The 23,594-nt window shown below is 39.2% G+C and overlaps 1 protein-coding gene across 1 annotated transcript in view; it reads right to left on the bottom strand.

The window, feature by feature from the left end:
• LOC124412675 (protein Fe65 homolog) overlaps window positions 1-22,874 on the bottom strand; it is a 169,075-nt gene extending 146,201 nt beyond the window's left edge. The window contains exon 1 of the mRNA XM_046892749.1: window positions 22,617-22,874. The gene's annotated coding sequence lies outside the window, so the exon portion shown is untranslated. The remainder of the gene's footprint in view (window positions 1-22,616) is intronic.
• Window positions 22,875-23,594: the final 720 nt, after the last annotated feature.

Below are 23,594 nucleotides of genomic sequence, written 5' to 3'. Positions count from 1 at the left end.
TATGTATTTTACCTGCGACGTCATCGCGGGTGCACGATTACCGTACACTTTTCTTTTTCATATTCAATGATTTCCGTTATCTTACGACTTATGGTAAAGCGTCTTGATGTACCATCGTATTCGAAAATTTCGATGAAAACAGAGAGTGAAAGAAATTTAAACTGTCAAGACAAAGAGTGTGAAATTAATCTGAATGAAATTCATGACTCCTCGACATGGAGATTCAATTTTTTTTCCAGTCCTCTAATCTTTTTTTCTGATCGTTGGACTCTTGACGAATTGTGTGATAATGAATTTTAGAGAATAAATAGACGATGTTATTTGGGAGGCACAAACAATTCAATCATTCTTATCACGAAGGTTGATTCTAGAAATGAACTCTCTGATATAACAGAACTTATACACTAGATTGTTAATTCACGCCCCATGAACGTAACACGTGATCAGTCGTGACGCAAAACTTGCTAAAAAATACACGACAAGCTAAATAAATGATCACGTGGCGCGTTTCTCTATCATCGCGCGTCAAAGACGTTTTTAAACAGTTTGATAATTAAAGCGAATATGATAAATGTTTACCAATAGACTGATATGGTATTCGAGTTAAGACGGAAAAAGAATTCATTTCAAATAAATTCAACTTCATAGGCATATTTTACGAAATGAGTGATTAAGTCACTCTATATTATAGTATATAATATAGTCAATAGGTATTGTATTGAATGGTTCATTGCACAGTTGTCAGTTTAATTGCACAGTTTTGAAGAATAATACAAACATGTGATACGTTTGAATTATTCAAGCTCAGAAGTTACACTTTACGATGTAATCACGCTACCAATTGATCAGCGCCGTTGCACGCACGCGTGTGTAAAGATCGAAAAAGATCGTTGTCCGAAAATGTCGAAAGCAGCGCACGTTTGGTGACTTGATAAAAATTAATTCACTTTATACAAATTGCGCAGCTAACGGTCGAATATTTTAACGCGCATGCGCTAAAGTTTTAGATCAAAATCAGTTGTTTTGTCAGGTTGACCAGCTGTCATAAGTTCAGACGACAGTTCCCCACGATGTATGTAACCTCAAAAATGTTGGTCATCCTGACGAAACAACTGCTCCTGTTCTATAATTTTTGCGCATGCGTGTTAAACCGTTCGAACGTGATAAAGTTAGTAATTACGTTAGTATAACGACGCATGTTTAGAAAAAATCGTCACTTTGCACCTCTAAGAATGTCTGAAATTTGGTAAACCATGATAAATAAAATATGCTGATATTTTGAAAAGCTAAAATTGTGCAATAATGATTTTTTCCCTAAAGTTTCGTTACGTCAACGTCACTATCTTCAGTCTCGTGATAACACGACAAAAACACGTCAGAATAGAGGAACGACCGAATAAATCTAAAATCGATAATCGGAAACGAGGTATTCCGGTAATTCCGGTAATCGAATTTATTCATTAGCATTGATAGGGCCGGTGAAAAGCGCGAGGAGCTTGGTTACCTTGGAAGGCCAGCCGCGGGTTCTTTGGTAAGTTAGCTGCCCCGTACAACCACACGGCTGTATGTATATACCATAATCGTACCCCACCTTTGCCGCCCACCCCTCGACCTCCGCCATTCCTCTTGGCTTGCGCGGTAATTCTCGCTAAACCAAGCCACCCCGAATAATATTAAACCCCCCTTACCCCCGTCTCAAGACCACCTCCGAGCCTTTCCTGGGGGCGTGCTTATTCCACGGTCTATTGACTAAGGGTCTGGAATTCTCTACCCGGTTACGGAGGGCGTATGTCCACCTGCCTGTCATCAGCGAAGATCTTGCGAAAGATCTATGCGCGTTCTTTGATTTATGTTGCCATTGGCTCGGGAAAATGGTCAAACTTCGATTTTGACCATTCAATTTCACGAATGACAAAAAATTTTTGTGCAGAGTAAAATGGGGTGCATAAATGTATCGGTGATGCATGGAAGTAGCTGGAAAAAATTGTACTTTATGTTTTGATCAAGTTCTGCAGCAAAAATCTATGTTTTTTATACTCATTCTAATTTTACGATACAGCCTACGGATGAGCCTCATTATCGGCAATTTATTTTTGTTTTTAAGTGTGGTGTAGTGTGGGCGGGAAAAACATCTTTTACCGAGTTTCAGATTTTTCGGACCGTGAGATTGATTTTTACTGGCCTCGAAAACACGAAAACTCAATTTTCGAAAGAATAGCCTCGATCGATTGGCTTCTTATTTTTCTGATAAACTCTTTGTTAAGAAATAAACATTTTGAGACGACGACGGAAGTGCAGAAGCTTAGAGGTTAAACGAGTAATTAAAAGGTGCGAAAAATCGAAATCAAGTTAAGAAATACAAATTTTTAATCAATTCGATTTTTCTAACTTTCGCGTCTTTGGTTTCGAAGCTACAGGCAAAAGAAGTGTTTGAAAAGTAAGGAAGAGCGGATAAAATATAAATTTGTATTTTATTGATTTTTCTTTTTATTCGATTTCTATCACTTTTTAATTACTTACTTGCCTATAGTTTTTGAACCAAAATCTTGCTCACCTCTGTTTTGGTCTCAAAATTTTCATTTTTTAACAAAAAAAACCCATGAAATAAATCTGAAGCCAATCGATTGGGGATATTCTTTCGAAAATTAGGTTTTCATGTTTTTGAAAGGAGTAAAAATCGAACCCGTGGCCGTGGTCCAAGAATCTGAAACTCGGCGAAAGATATTTTTTTTTATACACTTTTCACCCTACTTGAAAATAAATAAAAAACGTTAATGGTGAGGGTTATACGTAGGTCGATTTGGAGTGGACTGCCTCATATATATACCTTGTGCGAAAGTTCCTGTAGCACAAAGTGTTCACGAATTGGTTATTATTTTTGCCTATTCATCACGGTTATAGGAACACATTCAACTTAAAAAGTTCAAAAATTATTTAATAATTGCCTTTCACGCTCCGATCGATGATATTACAGCTTGCCATAAGCCAGGAGAACGCCAGTCCCTGGTCACTTTACCTAAAGTGATCCCAACATCAACCTCCCTACCAACCATAATCTATCGGTTTGAATAAACTGGGAATGATAAAAACGGCAGAAGCCAAATAGGGCGAAATCGAAGGGCCTAGCGAGATACCTAAGGGAGGTTGAAATAATTCGGTCGCCATTTGTATATGCCCAGGCTAAACACGGAGAAATTGTATACGTCTTCGTTAGGTCCCTTTGCCTGTAGACTGAAGGGAACAGGAGCAAATGGTGGCGGCACGAAGTCACAAATTGATACAAATAGTCAAGACTCGGAGGAGTTAACCCCGGTGTTATAAATATCCTGTTTAAAATGGGCAACATATTTATTCCCACTGGCTGCACGACTTCATTCCAGCATCCGAAAAGCAGCGCACAGAATATTTCGACGAAGGCTAAGCAACGTCGATTCGAATGCCCTTTTCAATATTGGCATCGGTCACGCCACTGTGAACCCTCTGCAGCAGTCGACGGACTTACAGACACGAAAATCGGCGGATGTTCAAGTCGCAACGTACGCAAGGGAAGACAATAACGCGATAAGGGGTCTGAGCTGAATTGCTCAGCATCGGACTACCCCCGGAATGGCCTCGGTATTTTATTCTTACAGGCCATAAGTCCTGCTTAGCTCTCTCCCTGCGTGCCACGCCACTTTGCTCACTTCTTTCCCCAGAGCCGAGACTTCCACCAGGTCTTCAGGAGGCGCGTTGCACCCGCGCAGCCATCTTGCAGTAACTCGTCTTCAGGTTCAACCCTTCCGCCGGCCGCCCGAGGCGCCTCTCGTACCGGTACAATGGTGCGTCAAGCAGGGTTGCTTGGCAAGGGGTGGAAAGGCGACGTGAGAGCCTTCCCCGCGTACAGACTTTGGCCCCGACTACAAGGGATAAAGCCGGTTTATATCCCCGGGAGGCCGTAAAGATACCAAAGGAGCATCTCTGCGGGTCACCTTGTGTTAACTATACCAAGGTGTCTGCCCAGGTGGCAACGCGAATCAGACGAGGATATCCGCCGGCGAGATTTAATTGAAATCATTCCTAAAGTGCCGTTTCGGAAGATTGTTACAACTCCAACTCTCACACCCACGTAGAAATCGCGGATATTATTGTTCCAAAAAACTTAAGCCAGTGTCCAAGTCGAATCCACGCTCAGTTAAAGCAAGCAACAAGCGACGCTTCATGGGAATGGCTTCCCATGTTTTTCCTTATTGATTTCAACTGCCATTGTATCAGAATTGGAATGATTTTGACGCGAACCTTGGCGGTCCGAATCGTACAACTAGATTCTAGCGCAACCTTCTCAAGGGTTAAATGTACTTGCTAGAAACTTTGTATGATACAACTTTAACCACTACAAATCGTAACTTTAATTGGAGAACCCGGTAAAACCGACTATCCAATTGAGGTCAGTCTTCTTGGACGCTGTTTAGACGCTTTGCAATGTGATATTAAAAAGATAATTCTTTCAATTAGATTCTTAGTTTTTTCTATCTTTCCTTCATGATCACCTGAACTGGACTTTGAAGACTGAATATACAAGAGGGCCTGTTAAAAATCCTTCAAAACAAATCTCTATCGGAGTTGAATCGCTCTCTGCAAATCACTGCGTTCCACGGTCCTGTAATTTCCTGCCGCCATAATCTAGCAAATATAAGCCTTATTTGAAACGACGAATTGATCAAGAATTGGAGTAGATCGTTTCACTGAATCCCGTACATCTAATTTCACTTCGAAAGTCTCACGAAATTGTAGAAGAAATGTGTTCTCATCTCCTTCTTGACACCTAATGACAGTCTTCACGTGGCAGTAACTCGGAGGTGATACGGCCACTTATACGGTATGCGAAGCTGCGTCGGGATGAATTCGAGGCAGATTTACTGCACCCAGTTTACCACACCGGAGAAGGCAGCATCCATCAGGAGCAAAACGGAGATAAGTAGTTTCATTTCACGCGGGATGAATGCACGTCCGATCAATGCTCTTCGCTGAGAGTGCATAGCTCTGGTTTTATTCTCCATATTTTCCACCGCATTGGCGATGCAACCGCAGACCTTATCTCGCCGCACATATACACACGTATACGTGTGTGTTAAACTTGACGCTTACCCAGCGGGAAGAATCGTTCGATTTGGGATTCTCCATTTTTCTTTCTCTCCTCTCTTTGCTTTGCGGTATTTCACACAGAATCGGTTCAGATGTTATCTAGGATATAATTTGTCGAGGTTAATGTCATACGCGCATAAACGTGATTGTATTATGTTACATGCTTTATAAACGTTGATCGTAAAACTTTATCTGAGTTACGGTGGATCCACACACACGGGCTATTCGTGACAAATGTATGCATTATTATAAGAATGGTGAGAACGAGAGTATAACGATGAAAAAGTCGGTAGATGCCAAAACTAGAATTCACGGTCGCCATTAACTTTCACAAAACAAATTCCATGACATATCCAAGGTTTCCACGGGCAAAATTGTAGTTACGAGTATAGTTATTCTGCATTCGTTTCAAATTCCATAATATTTATCTCTTGTTGTCTTCATCTCTTTGAAAAAAATCAAATTCATTATATCAAATGATTATAGGTACACCAATTTTGAATATAAAAGACCTACTTCCATTTTTTTATTGGGGTACGTTTTTTGCATTCGGTAATCAAATTTAATTTACCGAAACTAGGTGCAACTTTCGTTCAGTTTATTCTTATGATATTCTGCGCCAACTAGTTGACTGATTAATTGACGATCTTCAATGCGCTGATGCGATCTACATCGTTTCCTTCGGTGTGATTCTTTTGACTCAAGAATATGCAGTAAAATATATTTCATCGGACGACTTCTAGTTTTCATGCATGCACCATCTCGTAGTTACACGTCCCTCGAACTTCCATATACGTCTTAGAAGAGAAGAGAAACGCGAAAAGTTTCTCCGGTCGTTCGACGTAACTTGAAAAATTCAAAATCCACGTACAGACTCTCTGTCCGTGCGAACTAGGTAAGGTAAAAGTATCAAGGATGTATAAGGACGAACAAAGTTTAAATCTCCGCCAACTAATAGTGGGTACAGGTTTGGCTTTTGAAACAACTTCTACCGAACGAATACCCGCAGCTCTGGGACTTTGGTACAACAATAATTCATGCCTCGTAAATTTGGACACGAAAATGTTAGTCTTTTTTCACAAGTTATGCAACAATGCGTAAAGTGTAACCCTGCGGTACGATCAGGCTGTTAAAAAACAGGTATAAAAAATGAGGCGATGTTGACATTCTGAATTTGAAAATTTCCAAAAGCGTCAAGTTCTGAATTTTTTGGTGACGAAAGTTAAAGTAAAGAAATCAAACTTTGACGAAATATCAAAGTTCCGAAAGGGCAACATTTTGAAAGGACAAAATGCGGAGAGAGCATAACTCCGCCAAGTCAAAGTTCGGAAATTGCGAAAATGAGAAAATTTTAAAAGCCCGAAATTTCGAAGTTTCGAATGATCGAAGATTTTCAGTTCTGTGAATTTCCAGCTTGATGAAGTTTCGCCATTTTGATCTTTCTTTGTTTTGGATTTTCAGTATTTTTACGGTTGAAATCCTGGCAATTCTGATTTTCGTTTTTTTTTTTTTTTTTATTATTATTTTTTACAACCGCTCGTTGAGTAAACTACGCTGTCTGAGTATATTTTGCTCTATCGTAACTTGAATTTTTATCGTTGTTGCTTCGCAAACATTCGATTTCTTTACCTGAAATTAAGCCAGCAAATAATTCAAAATTAGGCGCTTTCGAAAGTTTGAAAATTAGGAACTTCAACCACGTCTCAAAAAAATCGTCATTATCAGTTTGCAGGTGCAACTTGTTGGGATAAATTCAGCAAAAAGATTGTTCATACCAATGCCTACTGGTATAAATAATACAAACACTGACACAGACTTCGAGTAACAATATTTATTCGAGTGAGCTATCGAAATTCTTTCGCACATCCAACTACGTAACGCGAAAGGTTAAGGTACGTCGACGTTGCTTCAGATTCTTTCATTATCGATAGGGTCGGTTAGCTAAGTGAGCTTTGACCGTAGTACGTACGACTCTATATCCTTTGATGGTACGATATTCCGATATTCTCTTTGTATGCATGTCGAGCAGAGGGTGTAACAGTAAACCACGGATTTTCCCCTGCATGTTTTAAAATCCTAGAAGCATCATATCCGTACTATAACATTTGATACACTCTAACTATAACGGACGCAACGCTGCTCTTGCTTTTAAAAATATCTCAAGCCATGCGAATACGGGAATCTAATATCTGTTCATTTTAAAGCAGCGCAGAAAAAGGAACGCGAATATTATTTCTATGCGTTGGCACATAGTATGTACAGTCGATTCTCTCAATAGGCTTCCCTCATCCCTCCAGTCGAACAAAGCAAAATAATTTTGTCAGACACTCTCGAAATTTTGGAAGAAAATAGCGTAGCTGTTACGGACTTTTGACGGCCCTATTGCGAGAGTCGACTGTATTACATACCTGAAGTTTAATTCCGAGTGAAATTTATGAACGTGATTTTCCTGCCACAGGCGATAAAATTCTTCATTTTTCTTCGGCAGTAGATGAGAAGAAAAAAAAAGCAGAATCAAGTATGCTCGTACGTGAAAAGAATTTCTTTTTCGATTATTTCCTGCATTAATAGAGCGTTGGATTTCGATAAATTATTATCGATCGCTCCTAACCTTCCACCACCTTTCGTTTCTTCTTTTCCTTGTTTCCTTGACGTATAATATTGTACGTATATACATTAGGGTGTCTTTTTTTGAACGACTATTTTTCTTTTTTCAGTCCCCATCGAAAATTTTGTTCTAGATGTCGAACAAATAATTCCCTAAAAGTTATAGCTCTTAATATTAATATTAAGTACTCACCCAGGGCGTGAAAAGATTTCCCATATAAAATACACGTGAATAGAAGCGTTTTTTTTTTCAAATCTCTACAACTCAGCAGAATTTTATGATATCACATTGGTCTTGGTCGCAAATTACACAGAATTGAACGATCTTCAAAAGTCTTTAGAACGGCGTAAGTGCAACTTACATTTATGAGATGGTACAGGGCACTAAAGTTGATTTTTACCCAAGATTCTCCTTTTTTCGCTGTTATCTTCAAAATGATTAACAGTACCAAAAAAATGTAAAGAATAACTTTGTTGAAAATTTGATTTCCTACAAGAAAGGTCCATTAGACCAAAATGCTCAGATTGATATTTCTTGAGATATCGAAATTCAACTTACTTGACGTATAAAATTTTTATATTTTATTGAATTAAACGTTTTAATCTAATATAACCAATAAACATTATGGTTTATTGAATCAAACGTTTTGAATTACTGATATTCATAAAAAAAATTTATACGACAAGAAGTTAAAGTTCGATATTTGAAAAAATATCAATCTGAGCAATCAGGTTTACATGACTTTTTTGTAGGAAATTGAATTTCCAACAAAGTTTTTCTTCACATTTTTTTGGTAAAGTTGATCATTTCGGAGATAACAGCGAAAATGGAGAATTTTGGGTAAAAATCAACTTTAGTGACCTGTACCATCTCACCAGTGTATCTTGGACTCACGACGTTTCAGACACTTTTGAAGATCGTTCAATTCTGCGTAAATTGCGACCAAGACCAATGTGATATCATAAAATTCCGCTGAGTTGTAGAGCTTTGAAAAAAAAAACGCTTCGATTCACGTGTATTTTATATGGGAAATCTTTTCACGCCCTGGGCGAGTACTTAATATTAATATTAAGGGCTATAACTTTCAAGGAATTATTTGTTCGACATATAGAACAAAATTTTCTATGTGGACTGAAAAAAAAAAAATAGTCGTTAAAAAAAAATCACCCTAATATACATGTGTATAAACGAAACGCACGTTCCTGTATTACACACCTTGGCCCAGGAATAAGATTCCTAATTGAGGAGAATTAAATTATGTATTTCATTTTCACACCCCTGTCAAGCCCCGACTTATCCGCTCCGCGAATATGCGCCCTGCGCCATCCAACACATAGGCATTTACTTACAGCGTGCCGGTGACTTATGATCATAATCATGGCCACCTTGCAATACCTCGTTTTACATGCATACGTGGGTGAAGTAGGGATACAGAAATTCGCTACTGAATATAGTACATAAATATGTCCGCCAGCTATTTTCGCGATTCCACTTCTCCTTGCGCGAGGGTAATATCTTCTGGCACTTGTTTCACGCATCCCTGACTCCCTTGATTATTCAAATAATCAGACAACGTTCCTGAGCGTAAGGTCCCTGCAAACCCCTCACCCTCACTGCACTTGCGTCTTCCCAGCTTGAGGTTACGTGCTCAAAACGAGGGAGCATTTAACACGGAATCACGGTTTTAAATAAAGATTATTAAGGAAATATGTCACGCGATGTCAACTATTTACTTCAAATCATACTCTGGATATGTATAATAATATTTTATCTAGGCACAGGATGTCACTCTTTGAGGATATATCGGATGAAATAAAGAGATAGTGATCTCTGATCTATAACAGAAATGAATCTGACTAAATTTTAATAGCACAAGCTAAGTGAGACATTTGGAATTTGAAAAAATGTTTGGTAATTAGACTCTGCAAAATGATGAAACACTATTTTTTATCCAATTTTTATGTTTGTGGGCTTTCTTTATCCATCATAGAATTCCACATAAATCTTCTAGAAAATTTGTCTAACAATATTATGGAATCAGATCATAAAGACCAGGATAAAGAATCATCTGATTATCGGTCTGATGATAAAACACTTTATCGATTTCATGAAGTCATTGTAGTATTTTGCTCAAGTTCATTTCCATCGCGGAGTTAATAATTATTGGAGAATAAATAACAGTGCTGAAAATTTTTCATCAGTTTTCTTTTTTTCCTATAAACTCTTGATTCGGACTGCGGGGGCTATTAATTCTCAAGTATAATTAGGGCAATGAAAATAAATATTTCAATCGTTCTCAGAGTTCTCGGGGCGGTTCGTTACGACGTTTGTCGGGTGGGGCAGGGCCGTATCTAAGCGGGAGGACCGTGGGGGCGGCGCAAGAGTGAAGGCTCGCTGTATGGGGTATATGGCGGGGGGCAGCCGGTGCAGATTTATGGGCGCAGTGCGAAACTTGCCTTCTTGGAATTTGCGAAATTTAGAGCTTAGCAGAGTCTGCAACGGCGTGCTGGGGGAAGCGCGAAGCACGAGGGCGGCCCGACTAAAATGTTAACACCTTGGTTCAGTCTTTCCTGCAGCTCCTCGCGACGACCCCATTTTCCGGACATTTTCTCCTACCTAAACAAAAATCTAACGGCATCCCGCCTGATTCCTACTCGAAATGCTGTGTAATTATGAAATTAAATCATACTTTTGAATAGGAAACGACCAAGAATCAAAATATCTAGTTTTTTCAACCCCCAAAATATTTTATGATAATGTCACTCGAGGAATGGACTGCGTAGCTTCTTATACTATCGCTTAGAGAGGTGATGAAATCGAAGATAATTTTAGACGAACACCTGCACCAAATATCAGGAAAAGTTAAGCTAACAAATAATGTAACAAATTATTGATGCTGAAGAAATATTATCCGAGAAAAATACCAGCCAGTATAATTTTCACATTTATAACAAGTCAAATTCTCACATAGCAGGTAGACGTGTGTGTCCAACCAACACGTCAGCAGCCATAAACAGTTCGACGAAGCTAAATGACTCGATTTTTAGTTTGAGCAAAATTTAGTAGAATTATTATAAACGATGCCAAATTAGTTTCTAGTATTATCAACTTTTATTTTCAGACTAATTTTCTTCCTCTGAAAGTTCCTAAAAGAGCATTTTCCGTGAGACGAAACAATAGAAGGAATAGATTTCAAATCCTTGTTTTCACTGATTCGCAATAGCAAAATTGACAAATATAAAGCTATAAATATCCATTATTTCGATTTAGGAATAATTTCAGACAGTAAAACGAACTAATCAAATAAGTATACGAAATAACACTTTTCCATCTTGATTCAAATGTAATGTATTCTACTTTGCGGCTTTGTATAAAAGAATAAAGTGAAAAATTCGAGAACACGAGCCCCGCAAATTTCCTGACATTTCCTGGTGTTCCTGTAGATATCCCTGACACCCTGATACCAGGTAACTTTTCTCTATGGGGATAGTCGACTCCGAGCTTCCTCCACGTTCTATTTTTCTTCTTTTTTTTTTCAAGAATAGAATGAAATTTCCTCCAGCCGGGCTATGTTTATCCTCTTATTTCTCATTTACTTTCTTTTCTTCTTCGTGCCCTCTTTTCATTTATTAATATATATAAATATATATGTATGTATATATGTATATTAGGGTCGGCCAAAAAAAAAAACTTCCTTCAGTCACCGTAAAAATATCGTTTAAGATGAAGAAAAACAAATTCTTGTAAAGTTCAAGCCCTTAATATTAATATTAAGAAGTGCCTCATCGTGATTTTTGATTTCCCATTCAAATAACACGGGAAATTTTTTGTTTTTTAATTTAGAATTTTATTGCGTTCTAACGAAATAGTCTGTTGTAGAAATCAATAGATATTCTGGTAGGAAATTGAACGATCTACAAAAGGGGTTTGCTATGATTTTTCGCTAAATCGACTCATTTAAAAGTTATTCAAGTTTAAAGTTCAACCAACAATTTTTATTGTATTTCATCACGAAATAATGTTTCAAAAACATGAAACATCATATTTTTCGTAAACTTCATCAACTGTTCATTGGTGAAACATAAAAATTGGTGAAACATACAAAACCAAAAATCATACCAGAATTTGTTTTTCATCATCTTGAACGATATTTTCACGGTAACTTGCGAAAAAAAAATTACAATTTTTTTTTGTTGGCCCACCCCAATGTATATACACGTGTACACACACATGCATCGTTTCGGTCCATTTCTCTCCCAAGGTACCTCATGCATCGTCGTAAAGTGTTCATGGGGAGGGGGCAAGAGGTCATCTCGGACTCGGCCTCGCGGGCCGGATGTAATATATGAGTATGAAATTCCAGGGCTCGCGTGCTTGGCACTGCCCAGGGGCGATGACACCCTACATTCGTCATGGAGTGGATGAAATTAAAGTAAATAATCCCATCCTATTCCGCCATATACCCGGAGAGTCCAAATGTGGCACAAAAATCGAGGGGATAAATCGCGCGGCAGCGGGATCAGACCTCCAGGATTCTGCGATCTCCACCCCGAGGATTCACGTGTTACACGCATTGCGTGCTCCCAACCACCGCGATCTGTTTTCATTTTACCAAAATTCCAATGAACCGCTTTCACATTACGGGCTCACACTCGCTCCCCTAACCACGGCATTCGTTTTATTCCTCCCTTCGAGGCTGTCGGTCAATCGTAAAGAAAATCCGGGATTTAATTTTGGGGAGGATGTTTCAGTTCTTCTTTCTATCTCCTCACTTTATTACTCCCTTTCACTTCCGCATCCGTCTGAAGAGTCAGGAATTTACTATATCAGGTTCCAATTCGACCTTTCGATGCAGTCCCGTTTCTGCATTTCCAAAATAGCGCCATTTTGCAATCCTTATTTATCACCACGTTTGATTAAATGCAGTTCGAATTTAAACGTAGATTTAGTTCCCGTTTCGAGATCACATCCTGTTTTGTAGCCAATCAAATTTCCGTCTCTCTTGTCCGAAGCAAGTCCCGTTTTCTCGAGTAATTTTCGTTCATCCACCCGGAGGGTTGTACGAACGCATAGTTAACAGTAAAAGAAAACAATAAATTTCACGAACGGCGAATCAACGGAGCTTTGATCTCGTCTCGATTCAACAGATTCTTGCATATCTACAGGCTTAACGTTGCTCGTCGTTGAAAGAGGGAATATGTGTTTATTTCCTCCGATATCTGGCTGACACGCTCTGTTATACATTCGATTGAAATTCGTCAGAGCGAAATGAAAGTCTCCGTTCGTAAAAAAAGCCGTAACTATTTTCATCCGTCGATTTACATTCAATCGCAATCGAATAATTCACTCGACTTAGCAGAATTAATTTTCCCGCAAACAGGGACGAGTGTATAATCCATAATAATCATTCGATTGAATTTCATTCGATTATTTACATATTTCATTCAATTTCTCCTTCGTATAAAATTAATAACTTTCATTAGCATTTTAGCATTGATTTGCCAGTTTGCTTATAGCTTTCTTAAACGCGACGAACGATTCATCAATTCTCTCTAATTCATGCAGACATTTTTCGCAAAAATGATGAACCGTCGAGGCTATTGTGGAGAAGAGTCTCAAGTCGGTTCATTTGCATTTCATTCCCTGTTAACTTTTCAGTGCAACGTGAGGTAGAATTAACTTGCGTCGTTACAAAGCTCTTTCTCAAGTTGTTTGCGCCAGAGAAATAGAGTCTCTCTGCAGTATCGCGTGTTCGTGTACTCGGCACGACTTGCATGCCATAACTGTTAACAATCCAACTTTTATTTCGGAATCTGCGAACCACTTTACTTCTCTACGAGTTTCGCTTTCCAAGATAAATAAAATTCTGTTACATGTCTAGATTTTATGGAGCTACACCGTTAATTACAGCATTATTACTGCATTGACCATAGCTTAAGTTTTCATTATTGTTGTTGTCGTTGTCGCTGTCATTGTTATTGTTGTTTTCATTTTTACCCTTCAGCACACCTTTGCATTTGTTTTCACCTATTGGACTATAATCGTCAGCATTTCATGGATATAAACTCAACCCTGAACTTTGATAGGGTCAACTAAACTCTGAAAAATATTATGATTTTTTAGCTAATGATTCTTGTTACGTTGGCGATAGTAGCTTCAATCTTATACGTCAGTAAGAATATGTTAAAAATAGTAAAAAATTAAAAAACCGAATGAAAATCCACGTGGTTAGGCTCAAGGGAAAGGAATGATTTTTAAGGAGAAAGCCCGAATATTCAGTAACTTTTAATACAGCGACTCACAGTTAAGGATGTGATCTGTTAATACATAGATTAAAGGTATTGGCTCTTGCGTTAGCAAGCCTGACACGAGAAAGATATCCAATCGCGTAGAACTTGCTTGAACTGCAAATGTCCATTGCCTTGTAACGAAGATAAATTGTGATAAACGAAAGTGCCTATTTTGTAGAGTTACTTAACCCTGTTCTTTAACCTTTACTGACTTTTTATCAAAAAATTCAGATCTTTCAGTATATTTAACGTAATTCATAGTTCGCGTGATGGAGGTTTGTCGATGGATAGAGATGAGGAGATGAGAAGACGAGGACATTAATGCGAGAGAATTTGAAAGCTGACTTAATCAAGTCACTTTTCGAAATTAGAAACATAACCTAGTTTATTTGAAATCGTTTACCCGGTAAAACTGTGACTTTTTCCAATGCGTACTTGATTTAAGCACCTCTAACTGGAGGTTTTGTGTGAGTGAAGTATGAGTTTTACTACTTAATTCCATGTGTATAGCCATAAGGGTGATCGTTGTAAAAATGCTTATTCGGTAAAGTTGAAAAATATTTAGTTGACCTCGGAAAAAGAAGATCCTCAAAGTTTCAATGCTGGATCTTACTATTAAAGGGTGCCGTAAGATTTTTTTCAGACCTTATCTATTTAAATTTTATAACCATTCAGAAGGGAAAAAAAATCAGAAAGTAAAGAGTACTTTTAATCACAGATTTATTCGTCTAACGTTTCATTTTTTCTTGAATTGTAATACAATTCAAAAAGATCAAGGTCTGAAAAAAAATGAAATCTTATTTTAAAAAGCAAAATTTTTTTTCAAATCTACCTTAATAGTAACATAGTGCATCAAAACTTTGAAGATCCCCTTTTTTCAAGGTTAACTTAAGATTCTTTAACTTGGAGCATAAACATTTTTTTTAACGGCCACCCTAATAGTCATACACAAGACACAGTTAGCAGTATCCGCAGCGATTTTTTTATCCTTATCATCGTATTCACATCCCTACCTTCATTCGAAGCAGAAGCGCGGGATTCCATATCAGACATGAGTAGTGGAAGAACAGACTCAATGACGCTGCTGTAATGCGAATAAATCTGCAGGTCATTTACATCGCATGTTTGGTGGATGACACAGCTTCCCAGATCAATCGTCGACGGGATGAATTACTACGCATTTTCTCTTATCACCGCAACGTGTGCGGTTTTGTACTGTCATCTCACTCGCTGGTAATTGACGGAAAGAAGAGTTATCTACAGACGAAGAGACTTACGGAATCAATATTCGCTTTATTGCTTATTCACAAGTTGATATCTTTTTTTTGGAATGACTCGTAAAAACATGAGACTCGTACATTAAAAGAATTACACTATTTCCAAATCGTTATCTGGAATTTTACAGTAGACTCGAATAATGAAAATTGGCATAGTGTTTTAGAAAGAGCAAACTAAAATCTAAATAAATGCATTGCGACTCTTCTAAACTAATATACGAAATATGGGAATCACGTGTCGATCTCCACCAGGTTATAAAAATTTTTTTATACATAAATAATCAAATAACGTACTCTAAAATTTAAAAACCAATTGATCCAATATATAACAATCTGAAAGTAGATTTGTTTTTTATTTAAAAAACAGGCCGTCATTTATGTGACGTGACGAAAAATTGGCGCAAACTAATGTAACGTCGGATCTGGTCGTCGATTGAAATTAAAACAATTTGAAAACATTCGGCAATTTTTTGTATAATCTTTTAGAATATATCTCTAATTCCAGTTGCAGCAAGTAGAAGTACATCCCAATTAAATATGCGATATAAAAATTTCACAAATTTCCTAAAGTTAACGTTATTCAAAATAGTCTCAGAATTATTTTTTAAAAGCTTATCATTTATCCCTATCACTTTTCCACAATCCCAATTTTTCAACAGTAAGCAATAATGTTTCTAAGCATACAGTAACAACTCATGTTCGTCAAGAATATAATAATTCATACAGAAATACTATAGAAGGAAAAATCGTACATTTTATTACAATCATGAATAAGCAATAAACCAAACATTGCTATCACAACTATATCCGTGTACCATGCTCGAGCGGAATACGTCTCACGTCATCTCATTTCATTTTTCCAAGTCCCGATAACCTTTCGTTATTCTGAATATAGCTGCCATAGACCGAGGGTCGATAAAATTATCATAATTGATATCAATAAATATTTTATGAGATGCACGATGCCCGGGGTTTCTGTTTTGCCACCCCTGCATGTTCCTCCCTACTAAACACTTGAGGTATCTGTTCAGACATCGTGTGACTGACAACCATTCTTTGCACATAGAATTTCAGCATTGAACTTGATCGGTTCACCGATAAGATTTAGATTCTTCCAGCAAAAGAGTTTTGATCTAAAATTTGACCGGTCTTGAGGATAATTAGTTTCTAGATATCACTCATTTTTCATAAACGAATAAAGTACAGTTCGATCTTGAAAGATAGATTGGAAGAGTGTGCCAAATACTAACTTCACACCATTTGTATTACATGCAGCAGTTAGTGCGGGACATTCCAAGAAAAATCGATCTTTTTTCTTCTCGTGAAGCCGCAAACTATTGGAATTCCAGATAGAATTATATCACACATTGAATAGCGAAGTATGGTGTAATAACACATTCACCGCAGATAGAGCAATGAAGTGTGAAACAATCGGTATTGAATTTCCGGAACGACACTGGAACCCAGAGAGTCACATTTATTGTCAGTTGGGTATAATTGCTGCCCCCTTCTCCGCAACTGTTGGTTATATTATAGTAGATATAGGCATAAGCACTGCACGCAACCTGCATAGTTTCCTTTTCCTCATTTCACGCCTGGACGCCTAGACGTCCTCCTTATTTCTGCCCTCCATTTATAATTGTCATAACAAGCTGAAAATTTTCCTGCCTCTGCCTCTGATTCCGTCTCAACTCGCGACTCGCGAGAGTTTCTCATCCCCCCCCCCCCCCCCCCCCAGCCGCACTACACCAAACCTACCCCTCGGAAAACTAAACCATCCAGCGATGCGACTTGGCGTGAAAAGACCTCTCGACGCTTCAGTCCAATAAAACAGCTGGGTCTCATCCCGTGGCGCAAGCTCTGCAGGACTTGGGACTCGAAATTGCGAGCATTGCGAACATGTATATATGTATACGTGTGAATCCACATCCTCCTCGGCATCGTTGGATTCATTCGGTGCTTGTATAACTCACCAAAGTTCTCCCACCGCCATTCTAGAGGAGGAGGAGGAGGAGGAGGAGGAGGAAACAGACCCGGGTAAGGGAACATCTTTGGAGGCAAATTCAAGGAGAAATCGAACGATAAAGCTTGCGCTAGTCTTTTCCTCGTCCCGGGTAGAAACAGGTTGACACACTCGCGGCGTGCTGCAGGTTCGCGGGAAAGATGTCGCGGTAAAACAGGCTTTACGATCTCACCCCGGGACCCCGGTTTTACCCCTCTCATTCCTTAACTTCTCTCTCTCTCTCTCTCACCCAAAGTTTTTTAATACTTTCCACCCTCTCGAACTTCTTTGTCTCCCGCACGGCGGTAACCTTGCGGTAGTTACGCGACGCGAGGCTCGGGGTTGCCCGAAGGAGAGCTTGCTCCTGGATCCTGGCTTCGCGGGCTTTCGGGTTGCTGGCTTGCTGGCTTGCAGGGCGATGGGGGTGGATACGGACCCAAGACGTGACTTGGGTGCAATATTTAAAACCTTCCCGACGTCAATACTCTTCACGATGCTTTCACGCATCTTCTAAGTAGCTATCTCCCCTTGCCTTGTACGTACGACGATGTCTTCACAAGGACAAGATCGTAAAACATACCACATACCGATTGGTGTAATGAAGAATCGCCGATCACCCAATCGCACTACCAAATATCTTGTCTCCTCACTTCTATTTCACCATATTTCAGTTAATATTTATACTTCTCGTAACTGTAAAGCGATCAGAAAAGGATTACCAAGGATTCTGGGGCAAGAATTTTCTTTCCGTTCTTTCAAAACTCAAAATCATCAAGCTCTCATATTCAAAAATTTTTGTATAAGTTTCTCGACTCCGTCACAAAGATAAAAAAAATTCTATTTGATATTCAATTTTCTCCAAAGCGGCTGAATTTTGAGATCCGATATGTTCCGGTTATTCGCTTTACGGTAAAAAATATTAATTAGCAGCCTGCAAACGATGAAAAAATACTTTGCATTTTGCAGGAAAATACGTGACACAGCTATTTCACTTCTAGCGAGCAATAGTTGATGTTCGAGGTCTGCTCAAACGGAATGTACAAATATCTTCTAATTAACGAATGCGGAGTAAAGAGCGTGCGGTTCAATCGAATTGGAATTCCTTGGAGTTGATACAGATAATTACGATTGTCTTACACAAAATGTCGAAACTCGAAAGTGCACCGCAGCTCTTGCAGGATAGACGGTAACAGCACCGGAGAGCCAATTTCTTTCCCAGGCTCTACAGCGAAATGGTGAATTTATATAGAGAATCCACTGCAGAGCAGCTGCAGCCGTCCGTCTAGGGTAGAAACGGAGAAAACTCATTTCTCGCGTACGTCCAATTATCCTCTGCCCTCTGAATCGCCCATACGGTATATACATACTACATATATATACATGTACAATATACACATATATACATACATATATGTATAAAACCTGATTTTATGAGGTACTTGTTTTTTTTTTTTTTTTTTTTTTTTTCTATTTCAATTCAAAAAATTACTGGCACCCTGAGTAGTGAGATAGAACATTTAAACTTTGAGGATCTTCTTTTTTCAAGGTTAACTTAAGATTTTTCAACTCGAATCAGAACATTGTTTTGAACGGTGAGTCTAATATATATAGTGTATACTGTATATATATATATATATCTATGTGCGTAAATGATGTGATACAATTTTTTTTTTTTTGTACAAACCCTCGCATTTCCGTAGCAAAGTTAGAAAAGGTATTCGATTCTTTACGAAAATAGAATTCTACATACCATCGGCACAAAGTTCAAGAGGCAAGCATCTATGTACTGACAATTGTCATTATTTCTTCGTCTGACTCTGCTTATTTATGGCCTAGCTAAAATTTTTTAGCACACAGCAGAGGGCACTAGAAATATATATAGCAGGAGCTCGTTTCCGAACCCCGGTGGTCACGTCATACTGTATGCGCATATGGGGTATACCGTATACGTGGGGTTTGAAAGGGGCTGATCACGGTACATAATCAAGGGGCGACGCGACACATCATTCGCGTTACACAAGGGCTGCAAGAGGTTTGAGCTTGCAATGAAGAAGGCGAGGAGAGGCGTTATCACGCGCGAGGTTAGATCGTGCTGAAGTGGGTGTCAATAGATCCCTAACACACGGACGACGCGACGCGACGCGACGCGACGGACCAAGGGACGATCGCATACATACCTATACGGGGACAACTATCTGGATGTGCGATGTCGCGTAGAATAGCAAATGGATCCGGAAGGTGCAAAGAGATCTCGCTCGTCCTTCTCTTCGGTCCATACGACACACCTCGAAGGTCCTACGTATGTAGATATATATATACTTTACTATACAGTTATACACAGAGATACCGAAGCTGCGGAGCGATGCGATCAAAGGGATATTTCCATTCGAGATCCAATCATCGCGGGCGTTATGCCGGTAGCAACGGGGATGGTAATGGCGCGATCAAGATAAGGGTGCGAAATCGGGAGAATCGGTACGTAGAGAGATATAGAGATAATCGTGGATACGAGGATATTACGTTGTCACATAGAGAATCCATTTCGTATACCTACCTACACAATTCTCATCTCTAGATCACGAGGGAGATGCACATAGTTTTCACACAAATTACTCGTTACAAGGTACGCTTTTACACCTTGGCTCAACAAGCTTTCAAGTTTCTGGCATAAACTAAGCCCGTGCTTTTGAACGGGGGCCGGATTTTGGGGGTTCAACTTATATATACTTTGAGCCTTTGGAGAAACTATTACGGAGAGAGTATTTCTAATAATTTTCTTTACCCATTATGCGATAGGTGAGTTAGCGAGTTATACGAGTACAGCTGATGCTTATGCAAGGGAAGACAGTTTTAGCAACGGCAGCTGAAGATCAATCCGATGATTTTCCAAAAATTCTTCGATCAAAGACAATCATTTAAGGCTGTATCAGGAAGTGGAGGCGATTTTTTTTTTTTTTTTTTTTTTTTTTTACTAATTTATTTCACCAACTTAAACACATTTTTGTTAGTGATATCGTTTAATTCGTTATTTTTATTGGCAATTATTTATTTATATGGACCAAGTGGGTGTGAAATTATGCACACATTGATGTGGACATATGCATGTATATTGATTTACGTAGAAATAATAATACATCTATTGCAGTGTACATGCAATATAGCTTTGAACACATGCCTGAAACAAAACCGTCACATCTGGAAAAAGAGTTTTCTCATGAATTTGTGATTAATTTAAAGTATAAATAGTTATACATGAATTTTTATGGCAATTTTGAAAAAAAACGATATTTTTTTAGATGTTCCAGTTCGATTCCGAGGATGGGATATACGTAATTCCACATCCGCTAGACGGCGCATAAAAATGAATAATTACCAATAAAAATACTGAATTTGACAAATTTATGAGAAAAAATTTTCAAAATAGTGAAATAAATATAAGAAAAATAGTTTCTACTTCCGGAAATGGCCGAAAACGTTCGGCTGTGATCGAAGAGTTTTCGAGAGAATAAAAAATGTCTTTCCGTCTTGAGGTTTGAAAATGGTCGAAGAAAAAAATCTGAAATAATCAGGAATGCTATTCAGAGTTGGGAAAATAGTATAAAAAATTGGGAACGTAATCAAAAATGCTGAGCGAAAATCATTGGTCCAGTTGGCATAGAATACTTCATACATATATATCACGGCTTGACGATTCACGAAAATTTCGGTAACGTTTCATTATACGACTATTGCCAGTTACGTTATGATTAATTTTTATGCCATTGAGAAAAGAAAAGTAGTTGAAGGAATAAAGGCTCAGGCGTTCCGAAAGCCACTTGAAGTTTATTTATTACATATCATATTTCCAAAATCGACTTTTGTGCAATGCAAGGGCTTACAATTAGTAATATTTTCGCAAATTTGTCAGGAAATATTATTCCGCTGTGAAGTAAGAGTAGTAATTTTTGTGAATTTAGAACACGAGTAATCAGTTCGAGATATTATTTCTATAAGCTTAAAACCCGGGTCGGTCCAATAATTTCGAGTTTTGATAAGTAAGAGTTGATTGCAAAATTTCCGGAAATTCTCGCGAGAAATATTGAGAGTAAAATGATATAATCGTAACTAAAACGGCCACCCCGCGTATAATTTTGCAGTCCATTCGTCGGCTCGATAGCATAAACTCCGACAATGCGAATGCGGCGGGAGATAGAGATCCATGGGGAAGGGAAAAAATTACGGGATGGAGCGTGACCTACCCCAATAAAAATTCAAACGTTAAAATGTAGATAAAACTCGTCGGTCGGTCTTCCTATCCTCGTAATATTCTTCCCTTATTGCAGGGGCAAAGAATTCTACGACCATGTGTACAGCCAGTGACTATAATAGGTGGGTGGATAGAAACAGGTCTGCATCGTGTGCCAGAAAACTGACAATACCCGTGATGAGTCGTTGTTCGAACATCGGGTTTTCAGAGGCATTATTATCCGCCATCGAAGGCGCGGGAGGAAAAGAGAATGGAAAGAGGAAGAGAAGCTGGGAGAAATAAGACGACGAAAAGAAACGAGTGACAGTCGGCACGGTGCCGAGAAAAATTGTATACGTCTACCCAACAGGCTATACGCGGAAAAGCGCGCTGCGGTAAAACGTGCACAATGCGGAAAACTGCCGAAAACCATCCCCGTTTTACGGAGCTTTGAAATTACTCGTAAAAATATTAAATTCGTGTCTTTTGTCGTTTTATTTTTCCGTCTACGTTCAATTAATTTTTCCCACTTTAGTCTGTCCTTTTCTCTGTCTACTCAGTTTTTCTTTTTTACTCCCCAAAGCGTCAGTGATTTTATTCAGCGGAACTATAAAAGGACATTTTTGTTCATTCAAATAACCGTGAACGAGAGGAATTAAAAGAAGAAAAATTCAGTTATTTCTAATTGTAAAAGCGTGCTTCTTATAATTCGTCTTCGTCTCTCTGTTTTGAAAACCAATTCCCTTCTCACGTGTGAGAGTTACACACCACAGTGCAGTTACTTCGTGAAAAAATAACGCGAACAGAGTCCGTTTGACTCCGTGTGAAAAAATCCGAAGAATAAACAAAAATTTACTCGGTTCGAAAAAGGTGTGAGAAATTATTAACCCCGTTGATCGGGGTGACAGCTGATGAATTCGAGAGCGGCAATTCCTCGAATCTACGCCTTGTGAGAGGACATAGCTAACGTAGAGCAAGCACGAACGTAGAGTAAAAAAATTTGAGTAAAAAAACCATAGTAATTTTGTGAAAAAAGCGACACGCGTGACGCTGCTGGGTGGGAGAAAAAATTCAAGAGTGCAGTAAGACTTACCATAGAGGGTGATCGGCGTCAGGATGGTCGAGACTGGCCGCTGCCTCGGGGTAAAAAAGTGCGACTCCTCGGTGCGCGGATGTCACTGGTAAACACACACGGGGTAAAAACGTGTCGATATTAATTTCGCCTCGTCCTATATTCGAAGTGAAACGTAGCAAGGATAATCACGGCGAAAGTGAGGCGGGATCGTGCGCCGCACGGTCCACGGATCCGCAAATAGGTTAGAGCGAGCGGTGGTAGTTCACGGTCCGACCGCCGTGGCGCTTGTGAAGGGGTGGTTTTCGCGTTTCGGCTCAGCAGCGCCGCGAAGCTCTCGCCGCACGAACGCGGACCAACCAAGACTAGCGGCCTGACAGGTATTGACTTGCAGGAAAGCTCGCGAACGCGTCGCCGGCGTTTGTTCGCCGAGGGTGGAAAAGGAGCGGGAGCGGGAGCGGCTAACGAGTGGGAATTAAAATTCGCCTCACGGTGGTCACGACGAAGTTGAAACGTGGGCGAGGAGGATAGAATAGAGAGGAGAGTGGAGGAGTAAGAGGGGGGATACATTCGATGAGAAATTTTTTTTCTCCTCCGGATGAAAAAGCTCCCTATCGTCATCGTCACCGGGCGTATGCCGGTCTGCATGCTTCCCTGGAAACAGAGGACGAGACTTTCACCACCGCGATCGATTTCCTCGGTTTAATTTCGTCTCTAGCCTTGTTTTACCTAACGAATTTATGCGCGCTCTCTTAACCCTGCCCCCCCACCCACCACCTAACCATCACCTCCGGATCGCTGAATCGACTTGTCGGCATCACTCGGTTTCCATCGTTCCGCAACGTTCGCCGGGGAAGGGAAAGAAAGTTTTTAAACTCGAAATAGAAAAAAGAGTAATGAAAAAAAAATGATAAACAACCTCGACGCTCGGTTTTCTCACAATTTTTACGCCGTACCGTTAACGGACAATACTTTCTAAGCGGGGGGGCCAAGTGTATT

The sequence above is a fragment of the Diprion similis genome, chromosome 11 (assembly GCF_021155765.1).
Source record: "Diprion similis isolate iyDipSimi1 chromosome 11, iyDipSimi1.1, whole genome shotgun sequence".
Taxonomy (NCBI): domain Eukaryota; kingdom Metazoa; phylum Arthropoda; class Insecta; order Hymenoptera; family Diprionidae; genus Diprion; species Diprion similis.
The sequence above is the reverse complement of the archived record's forward strand: the minus strand, read 5'-3'. Positions and strand labels throughout refer to the sequence as shown.